The following is an 11,545-nucleotide window of genomic DNA, read 5'->3' as shown; positions in this document are numbered from 1 at the left end:
GGAAAAAAACGAACGTGGAAAAGCAAAATTGGCGAGAGGAAAACTTGAAATGCGAAAAAGACTAAAAAGTCCAGTCCTGCCAGACAGACATAATTTTTTGCTTAAGGTTTATACTATGTCTCCATTCCAAGATTTAACTTTTCAGATTAAGTAAATCACATATACACTCATGGACAAAATAATAGGTGTACACAGCTTTGGTTCTCTATCTTTACAAGATTTTGCAAATGAAAACAAATTTTGTGTGGTAATATTTATAACTTTAGTTACTTACTAGCCTTTACCCGCGGCCCCGTCCGCAAGGAGAAAATAAAATATATGTGCTATTCACGTTAGCCTGTTTATCAAGTTGTCTGTTTAAAAATTTTTTCTGTCAATGTATTTTATTTTTTAATACAGTAAAAAAAAGAACTAACTGAGCTGATGGGCACGCTTACATGAATAGTACAATACACTTTTTTCGAATTAAAAAAAATACATTTTGTTTCTAAGTTAAATTAATTGATATGACAGGGGTGAAGGAATTACTACTCATAGAACAAAGGAGTGAAACTACAATTAGCTAAAACCAAAACGAAGTTTTTAAATAAAAGCAGTGTTGCTTTTTCGGGTATTTAGTTGGTTAAAATATTACAAAAATTTTAATTATAGTTGTAATAGTTCGTTACAGGATTCATTTAAAAATAGAACGAAAAAGCTGTGATATATTAAAGATAAAACATACCGAATTTTAATTACGAATAATTTGCCGTAAATCCACGGCCATGTGTGCTGAATTACCGGTTTCGAAGAGACCTAAAATGATCCCGGAAGTGTCCCTAAATGACACCAAATAGTCACGAAATGATGCCGACGGGATCCTGGACAAATCTCGAAAACCATCCAGAAATGATGCCGGAAGGGTCCCAAATAATCCCGAAGTAGTCACGAAAAGTCCCGAAATGACACTGACGGGATCCCGGACGGATCCCGAAAACCATCCAGATTTGATTCCTGAACGGTCCGCAAATGAGCCCGATATAGTCCGAAAAAGTCCCGAAAAAACTCTGACGGGTTCCCGGACAAATCCCGAAAATCGCCCAGAAATTATCCCGGAGGAGTCCCAAAATTATTCCGAAATAGTAGTCACGAAAAAGGCCCGAAATGACCCTGACGGGATCCCGAAAACCATCCAGAAATGACTCTGGAGGGATCCCCAAATGATCCCGGAAAAGTCCACAAACCATCCAGAATTGATCTCTGAAGGTTCCGCAAATGATCCCGAAATAGTCCCGAAAGTCACGAAAAACTCAGACCCATCCCGAAAATCATGAAGAAATTATCCTGGAAGGGTCCCAAAATTACCCCGAAATAACTCCGATGGGATCCCGGACAGATCCCGAAAATCATCCAGAACTGAGCTCTGAAACGTCCGCAAATAATCCAGAAATAGTCCGGAAAAAGTCCCGAAAAAACTCCGTCGGGATCCCGGACAGATCCCGAAAATCACCCAGAAATTATGCCGGAGGGGTCCCAAAATGATTCCGAAATAGTCCCGAAAAAGTCCCGAAATGACCTTGAGGGGATCCCAGACCGATGCCGAAAACCATCCAGAATTGATCTCTAAAGGGTCCGCAATTTATCCCAGATAAAGTCGCGAAAAAACTACGAAGGAATCCCGAACAGATCCAAAAAATCATAGAGAAATTATCCCGGAAGGGTCCCAAAATGATCCCGAAATAGTCCCGAAAAGGCGCGAAATAACACTGACGGGATCCCGGACGGATCCCGAAAACCACCCTGAAATGATCTTTAAGGGCAACTGACCCCGAAATAGTCGTGAAAAAGTCCCGAAATTACCCCGACGGGATCCCTAAAACCATCCAGAAATTATCCCTGAAGGATCCCCAAATGATCCAAGAACAGTCTCGAAATTCCCTGACATTTTCCCGAAAAAGTAAAAAAATAAACCCGACGGGATCTCGGACGGATCCCGAAAACGATCCAGAAATGATGCCGGAAGGGACCCCAAATGATCCCGAAAAATTCCCGAAATTCCCCCAATGGGATCCCGGACGGATCCCCAAAAGTATACAGAAATGATGCTGGAAGGTGAAATGATCCCCTTAAAGAAAGATGAAAAATAAAATGATCCCCTTATAGTTCCGAAATGATCCTGACGGGATTCCCGACGGATCCCGGAAACTATCCAGAAATGATGCCGGAAAGGTTCCCAAGTTATCCCCAAATAGTCCCGAAATTACCCTGACGGTATCCCGGACGGATCACGAAAACCATCCGAAAATGATGGCGAAAGGGTCCCCAAATGATCCCGCATTAGTCGCGGGTTCCGAAATGACCCTGACGGGATCCCCGAAGGATCCCGGAAACTATCCAGAAATGATGCCGGAAAGGTTCCCAAGTTATCCCCAAATAGTCCCGAAATTACCCTGACGGTATCCCGGACGGATACCAAAAACCATCTAGAAAAGTGGCGGGAGGATACCCCAAATGATCCCGAAAAAGTCCTGAAATGATCCAGACGGGATCCCGGACGAATCCCGAAAACTATCCATCTAGGTACCCCAAATGATCCCGAAATAGTCCCGAAATTACCCCGCCGGGATCACGGGCGGATCCCGAAAAAGTCCTGAAATGACCCCGACGGGATCCCGTACGGATCCCGAAAATCATCCAGAAATGATGAAGGGTACCTACCAAATGATCCCGAAATAGTCCCGAAATGATCCCGGATGGATCCCGAAAACCAACCAGAAATGATGCCGGTAGGTACCCCAAATGGTCCCGATATGACCCCGTCGGGATCCTGAACGGATCCCTAAAACTATCCAGAAATGATGCCGAAAGGGCCCCAAAATGATCCTGTATTAGTCGAGAAAAAGTTCCGAAATGACTCCGACGTGATCCCGGACGGATCCTGAAAACCATCTAGAAATGATGCCGGAAGAGACCCCAAATGATCCCGCAAAAGTCCCAAAATTACCCCAACAGGATCCCGGACGGATCCCGAAAACCATACAGAAATGATGCCGGAAGAGACCCCAAATGATCCCGCAAAAGTCTCAAAATGACCCCGACAGGATCCCGGACGGATCCTGTAAACCATCCAGAAATGAAGCCCGAAGAGACCCCAAATGATCCCGCAAAAGTACCAAAATGACCCCGACAGGATCCCGGACGGATCCCGAAAACCATCCAGAAATGATGCCGGGAGAGACCCCAAATGATCCCGCAAAAGTCTCAAAATGACCCCGACAGGATCCCGGACGGATCCCGTAAGCCATCCAGAAATGATGCCGGAGGAGACCCCAAATGATCCCGCTAAAGTCCCAAAATGACCCCGACAGGGTCCCGGACGGATCCCGAAAACCATACAGAAATGATGCCGGAAGAGACCCCAAATGATCTCGCAAAAGTCCCAAAATGACCCCGACAGGATCCCGGACGGATCTCGTAAACCATCCAGAAATGATGCCGGAAGAGACCCCAAATGATCCCGCAAAAGTCCCAAAATGACCCCGACAGGATCCCGGACGGATCCCGAAAACCATCCAGAAATGATGACGGGAGAGACCCCAAATGATCCCGCAAAAGTCCCAAAATGAGCCTGACAGGATCCCGGACGGATCCCGAAAACCATCCAGAAATGATGCCGGAATGGACCCCAAATGGTCCCAAAATGACACCGACGGGATCCCGGACGGATACCGAAAACCATCCAGAAATGATGCCGGCAGGTATCCCAAATTATCCCGAAATAGTCCCGAAATGACCCTGACGGGATCGCGGATGGATTCCGAAAACCATCCAGAAATGATGCCGATAGGGTCCCCAAATGATCCTGTATTAGTCGAGAAAAAATTCCGAAATGACTCCGACGGGATCCCGGACGGATCCCGAAAACCATCTAGAATTGATACCGGAAGGTACCCCAAATGATGCCGAAATAGTCCCGAAATGACATCGACGGGATCCCGGACGGATCCCGAAAACCATCCAGAAATGATGCCGGAGGAGACCCCAAATGATCCCGCTAAAGTCCCAAAATGACCCCGACAGGGTCCCGGACGGATCCCGTAAACCATCCAGAAATGATGCCGGAAGAGACCCCAAATGATCCCGCAAAAGTCCCAAAATGACCCCGAAAGGATCCCGGACGGATACCGTAAACCATCCAGAAATGATGTCGGAAGAGACCCCAAATGATCCCGCAAAAGTCCCAAAATGACCCCGACAGGATCCCGGACGGATCCCGAAAACCATCCAGAAATGATGCCGCGAGAGACCCCAAATGATCCCGCAAAAGTCCCAAAATGACCCCGACAGGATCCCGGACGGATCCCGTAAGCCATCCAGAAATGATGGCGGAGGAGACCCCAAATGATCCCGCTAAAGTCCCAAAATGACCCCGACAGGGTCCCGGAAGGATCCCGTAAACCATCCAGAAATGATGCCGGAAGAGACCCCAAATGATCCCGCAAAAGTCCCAAAATGACCCCGACAGGATCCCGGACGGATCCCGTAAACCATCCAGAAATGATGCCGGAAGAGACCCCAAATGATCCCGCAAAAGTCCCAAAATGACCCCGACAGGATCAAGGACGGATCCCGTAAACCATCCAGAAATGATGCCGGAAGAGACCCCAAATGATCCCGCAAAAGTCCCAAAATGACCCCGACAGGATCCCGGACGGATCCCGTAAACCATCCAGAAATGATGCCGGAGGAGACCCCAAATGATCCCGCAAAAGTCTCAAAATGACCCCGACAGGATACCGGACGGATCCCGAACACCATCCAGAAATGATGCTGGAAGAGACCCCAAATGATCCCGCAAAAGTCCCAAAATGACCCCGACAGGATCCCGGACGGATCCCGTAAACCATCCAGAAATGATGCCGGAAGAGACCCCAAATGATCCCGCAAAAGTCCCAAAATGACGCCGACGGGATCCCGGACGGATCCCGTAAACCATCCAGAAATGATGCCGAAAGGTTCCCCAAATGATCCTGTATTAGTCGAGAAAAAGTTCCGAAATGACCCCGACGGGATCCCGGATGGATCCCGAAAACCATCTAGAAATGATGCCGGAAGGTACCCCAAATGATGCCGTAATAGTCCCGAAATGACATCGACGGGATCCCGGACGGATCCCGAAAACCATCCAGAAATGATGCCGGAAGAGACCCGAAATGATCCCGCAAAAGTCCCAAAATAACCCCGACAGGATCCCGGACGGATCCCGAAAACCATCCAGAAATGATGCCGGAATGGACCCCAAATGGTCCCGAAAGGACACCGACGGGATCCCGGACGGATCCCGAAAACCATCCAGAAATGATGCCGGAAGAGACCCCAAATGATCCCGCAAAAGTCCCAAAATGACCCCGACAGGATCCCGGACGGATCCCGAAAACCATCCAGAAATGATGCCGGAATGGACCCCAAATGGTCCCGAAATGACACCGACGGGATCCCGGACGGATCCCGTAAACCATCCAGAAATGATGCCGGAAGATACCCCTAATGATCCCGAAATAGCCCCGAAATTGTCCCGACGGGATCCCGGACGGATCCCTAAAACCATCCAGGAATGATTACGGAAAGGACCCAAACTGACCCCGAAAAAGTCCCGTAATGATCCCGGAAACCATCAAGAATTTATCTCTCGAAGGTACGCAAATGATCCCGAATGTACCCCGACGGGATCCCGGACGGATCCCGAAAACCATCCAGAAATGATGCCGGAAGGGTCCCCAAATGATCGCGAAATAGTCCCGAAATGATTCCGGAATAGTCCCGAAAATGTCCCAAAATAACCCCGACGGGATCCCGGACGGATCCCGAAAACTATACAGAAATGATCCCGGAAGGGTCCCAAAATGATCCCGAAATAGTCCCGAAAAAGTCCCGAAATTACCCCGGCGTAATTCCGGACCGATCCCGAAAACTATCCAGAAATGATCCCGGAGGGTCTCGATATGACCCTTACGGGATTACAAATAAGGTGAAGCTAATTATAAAACCATGTTAATAAGGCAGCAGGCGCATTGGAGCGAATAAAAAGTTACATAGAAACATACAGGTAAAGCTAATAAAAGCGTGCTAATAAAAACAATTGATGGAGGGCGGATGGCGGGAGTAGAGGAGAGGACCACTGATCGTTCCTCCAAAATTGTCTAGATCTCGTTCTGTATGTATCAGATACCAAAAACTATTGATTTAGGAGAAAATTTATATTGAGTTATAATAATTTATAGATTTTACACCAGAGGGGGAGATAAAAGGGGGGGCGGGCGGGCGGAGGGTGTCACTGCTTACTTTGTAAGCCCTCGACTTATTTGACCCCTTGAGTCTGTGATATTGGTGAAGGCCAGTATACGTAAAGTTATAATGTGTAAAAATTATGAAAAATAATTTCTCGAAGGGGTCGTGGGACCCCCACCCCTCTTTCCATGTTCGAAAAAAATTTCGCTAGTAGACTACTGTCTGTGTCCCAAATTTCATCAAAATCCGTGTAGCCATTCTGGCGTGATTCAGTCGCAAAGACGAAAAAATATAATAATTAAATTATAACTGTTCCTAGGGGGCGGGGACCACGCCCCGTTTGAAAAATATATAGCTAGTAGATCATTCTAGACTATTGGCTATATGTGTGCAAAATTTCACCCAAATCGGTCCAGCCGTTCTTGCGTTATTGAGTCACAAAGACAAACGTCTGGACAAACATCCAAACATCCAAACATCTTCACATCCAAACTTTGCCATTTATAATATACTAGCCTTTACCCGCGGCCCCGTCCGCAAGGAGAAAATGAAATATGTGGGCTATTCACGTTAGCCTGCTTATAAAGTTATCTGTTTAAAATTTTTTTTCTCTCAAATGCATTTTATTTTTGTAATTGAGTAAAAAAAAGAACTTTATGAGCTGATAACCTGATAGGATCCCAAAATGATAACGAAATTATCCAGAAAAAGCCACGAAATGACCCCAACGCTATCGCGGACGGATCCCGAAAACCATCCAGAAACGCCCCGGAAGTGTTTCCAAAAGTTCCCGAAGTAGTCCCAAAAAAACCCGAAATGACAACGACACGATTCTAGACTTATCCAGATAACCATACAGAAATGATGCCTGAAGGGTACCAAATTGATCCCGAAATAGTCCCGAAAAAGTTCCGAAATTACCCTGACGGGCTCCCGGACGGATCTCAGAAACCATCCAGAAAATATCCAGGAAGGGTCCCTAAATTATCCCGACTAACTCCAGAAAAAGTTCCGAAATGGCTCCGAGGGGATCCACGATGGATCGCGAAAACCATACAGAAATGATTCCGGAAGGATTCCAAAATGATCCCGAAATAGTCCGGAATTGACCCAGATTGGATCCCGCACAGATCCAGAAATGATCCCGGAAGGGTGCAAAAACTATCCCGGAAAAGTAACAAAAAATCCCGAACTGGCTCCTACGGCATCCCGGACGGATCCAGAAATGATCTCGGAAGGGTCCCAAAATGATCCCAAAATGGTCCCGAAATGACCCTGATGGATCCGGCAAACCATCAAGAAATTATGCCGAAAGGGTCCCAAAATGATCCCGAAATAATACAGAAAAAGTCACGAAACGACCCCTAGAGGATCCCCAAATGATCCCGTATTAGCCCCGAAAAGGTCCCGAAATAACCCCGACGGAATCCCGGACAAATCCCGAAAACCATCCAGAAATGATGCCGGAAGGAATCCCAAATGATTCCGTAAAAGTCCCGCATTGATTCCGACGGGATCCCGAACGGATACCGAAAATCATCCAGAAGTGATGCCGGAAAGGTCCTCAAATGATCACCTAATAGTCCCGAAATGACCCTTAAGGGGTCATGGACGGATCCCATAAACCATCCAGAAATGATCCCGATATATTCCCGAAGAAGTCCCGAAATGACCCTGACCGGATCTCGAACGCACCCCTAAATGACCCTGACGGGATCCCGGACAGATCCCGAAATCCATCCAGAAATGATCTTGGGAGGGACCCCAAATGATCCCGAAAAAGTCCCGCAATGATTCCGAGGGGATCCGGATCGGATACCGATAACCATCCAGAAGTGATGCCGGAAAGGTCCTCAAATGATCACCTAATACCAAAATGACCCTGACGGCATCCCGGACTGATCCCAAAATCCATCCAGAAATGATCTTGGGAAGGTCCCAAAATTATCCCGAAATAGTCTCGAAAAATTCCGAAATTACCCTGACGGGTTCCCGGACGAATCCTGAAAGCCATCTCTAAATGATCCCGAAAAAGTCCCGAAATGACCCTGACTGGACCCCGAAAGGATCCCGAAAACTATCCAGAAATGATGCCGGAAATGTCCTCAAATGATCACCTAATAGATCCGAAAAGACCCTGACGGGATCCCGAACGGATCCCGAGAACTATCTAGAAATGATGCCGAAAGGGCCTGCAAATGATCCCGTATTAGTCGAGAAAAAGTCCCGAAATGAACCCGACGGGATGCCGGACGAATCCCAAAAACCAGCCAGAAATGATGCCGGAAGGGACACCAAATGATCCCGAAAAAGTCCCGCAATAATTCCGACGGGATCCTGAGCGGATACCGAAAACCATCCAGAAGTGATGCCGAAAAGGTCCTCAAATGATCACCTAATAGTCCCAAAATGACCCTGACGGTATCCCGGACAGATCCCGAAATCCATCCAGAAATGATCTTGGGAGGGTCCCAAAATTATCCCGAAATAGTCTGGGAAAAGTCCAGAAATTACCCTGACGGATACCGGACGAATCCTGAAAACCAATCTTAAATGATGCCGAAAAAGTCCCGAAATGACCCTGATGGGACCCGGAAAGGATCCCGAAAACTAACCAGAAAGGATGCCGGAAAGGTCCTCAAATGATCTCCCAATAGTTCCGAAAAGACCCTGACGGGATCCCGAACGGATCCCGACAACTATCCAGAAATGATACCGAAAGGGCCCGCAAATGATCCCGTATTAGTCGAGAAAAAGTCCCCAAATGACCCCGACGATATCCCGGACGGATCCCGAAAACCATCCAGAAATGATGCCGGAAGAGCCCCCAAATGATCCCGAAAAAGTCCCAAATGACCCCGACGAGATCCCGCACGGATCCCGAAAACCATCCAGAAATGATGCCGGAAGAGCCCCAAATGATCCCGAAAAAGTCCCCAAATGACCCCGACATACTCCAGAAAAGGTTCCGAAATGGCTCCGAGGGAATCAACGACGGATCGCGCAAACCATACAGAAATGATTCCGGAAGGATCCCAAAATGATCCCGAAATAGTCCGGAAATGACCCAGATGGGATCCCGCACAGATCCAGAAATGATCCCGGAAGGGTCCAAAAACTATCCCGGAAAAGTAACAAAAAATCCCGAAATGGCTCCTACGGCATCCCGGACGGATCCAGAAATGATCTCGGAAGGGTCCCCAAATGATCCCAAAATGGTCCCGAAATGACCCTGATGGATCCGGCAAACCATCAAGCAATTATGCCGGAAGGGTCCCCAAATGATCCCGAAATAAAACAGAAAAAGTCACGAAACGACCCCTAGAGGATCCCCAAATGATCCCGTATTAGCCCCAAAAAAGTCCCAAAATGACCCTGACGGGATCCCGAAAGGATTCCGAAAACAATACAGAAATGATGCCGGAAAGGTCCTCAAATGATCCCCTAATAGTCCCGAAATGACCGTGACGGGATCCCGACAACTATCCAGAAATGATGCCGAAAGGGTCCGCAAATGATCCCGTATTAGTCGAAAAAAAGTCCCGAAAGGACCACGACGGGATCCCGACCGAATCCCAAAAACCATCCAGAAATGATGCCGGTAGGTATCCCAAATGATCCCGAAATAGTCCCGAAATGACCTCGTCGGCATCCCGGACGGATCCCGAAAATTATCCAGAAATGATGCCGGAAAGGTTCCCAAATGATCCCCTAATAGTCCCGAAATTACCCTAACGGGATCCCGGACGGATCCCGAAAACCATCCAGAAATGATGCCGAAAGGGTTCCCAAATGATCCCGTATTAGTCGCGAAAAAGTCCCGAAATGACCCCGACGGGATCCCGGACGGATCCCGAAAATCATCCAGAAATGATGCCGGATGAGCCCCAAAATGATCCCGAAAAAGTCCCCAAATGACCCCGACGAGATCCAGGACGGATCCCGAAAACCATCCAGAAATGATGCCTGAAGAGCCCCCAAATGATCCCGAAAAAGTCCCCAAATGACCCCGACGATATCCCGGACGGATCCCGAAAACCATCCAGAAATGATGCCGGAAGAGCCCTCAAATGATCCCGAAAAAGTCCCCATATGACCCCGACGAGATCCCGCACGGATCCCGAAAACCATCCAGAAATGATGCCGGAAGGGTCCCCAAATGATCGCGAAATAGTCCCGAAATGATTCCGGAATAGTCCCGAAAATGTTCCAAAATAACCCCGACGGGATCCCGTAAACTATACAGAAATTATCCCGGAAGGGTCCCAAAATGATCCCGAAATAGTCCCGAAAAAGTCCCGAAATTAACCCGGCGTAATCCCGGACCGATCCCGAAAACCATCCAGAAATGATCCCGGAAGGGTCTCGATATGACCCTTACGGGATTACAAATAAGGTGAAGCTAATTATAAAACCATGTTAATAAGGCAGCAGGCGCATTGGAGCGAATAAAAAGTTAGATAGAAACATACAGGTAAAGGTAATAAAAGCGTGCTAATAAAAACAATTGATGGAGGGCGGATGGCGGGAGTAGAGGAGAGGACCACTGATCGTTCCTCCAAAATTGTCTAGATCTCGTTCTGTATGTACCAGATACCAAAAACTATTGATTTAGGAGAAAATTTAGATTGAGTTATAACAATTTATGGATTTTACACCAGAGGGGGAGATAAAGGGGGGCGGGCGGAGGGTGTCACTGCTTACTTTGTAAGCCCTCGACTTATTTGACCCTTTGAGTCTGTGATATTGGTGAAGGCCAGTATACGTACAGTTATAATGTGTAAAAATTATGAAAAATAATTTCTCGAAGGGTCGTGGGACCCCCACCCCTCTTTCCATGTTCGAAAAAAATTTCGCTAGTAGACTACTGTCTGTGTCCCAAATTTCATCAAAATCCGTGCAGCCATTCTGGCGTGATTCAGTCGCAAAGACGAAAAAATATAATAATTAAATTATAACTGTTCCTAGGGGGCGGGGACCACGCCCCTTTTGAAAAATATATAGCTAGTAGATCCTTCTAGACTATTGGCTATATGTGTGCAAAATTTCATCCAAATCGGTCCAGCCGTTCTTGCGTTATTGAGTCACAAAGACAAACGTCTGGACAAACATCCAAACATCCAAACATCCAAACATCCAAACATCCAAACATCCAAACATCTAAACATCCAAACATCCAAACATCCAAACATCTTAACATCCAAACTTTCCCATTTATAATATATATTAGATATTAGATACTAGCCTTTACCCGCGGCCCCGTCCGCAAGGAGAAAAT

Source organism: Eurosta solidaginis, chromosome 4, assembly GCF_040869045.1.
Source record: "Eurosta solidaginis isolate ZX-2024a chromosome 4, ASM4086904v1, whole genome shotgun sequence".
Lineage (NCBI taxonomy): Eukaryota > Metazoa > Arthropoda > Insecta > Diptera > Tephritidae > Eurosta > Eurosta solidaginis.
The sequence above is the reverse complement of the archived record's forward strand: the minus strand, read 5'-3'. Positions refer to the sequence as shown.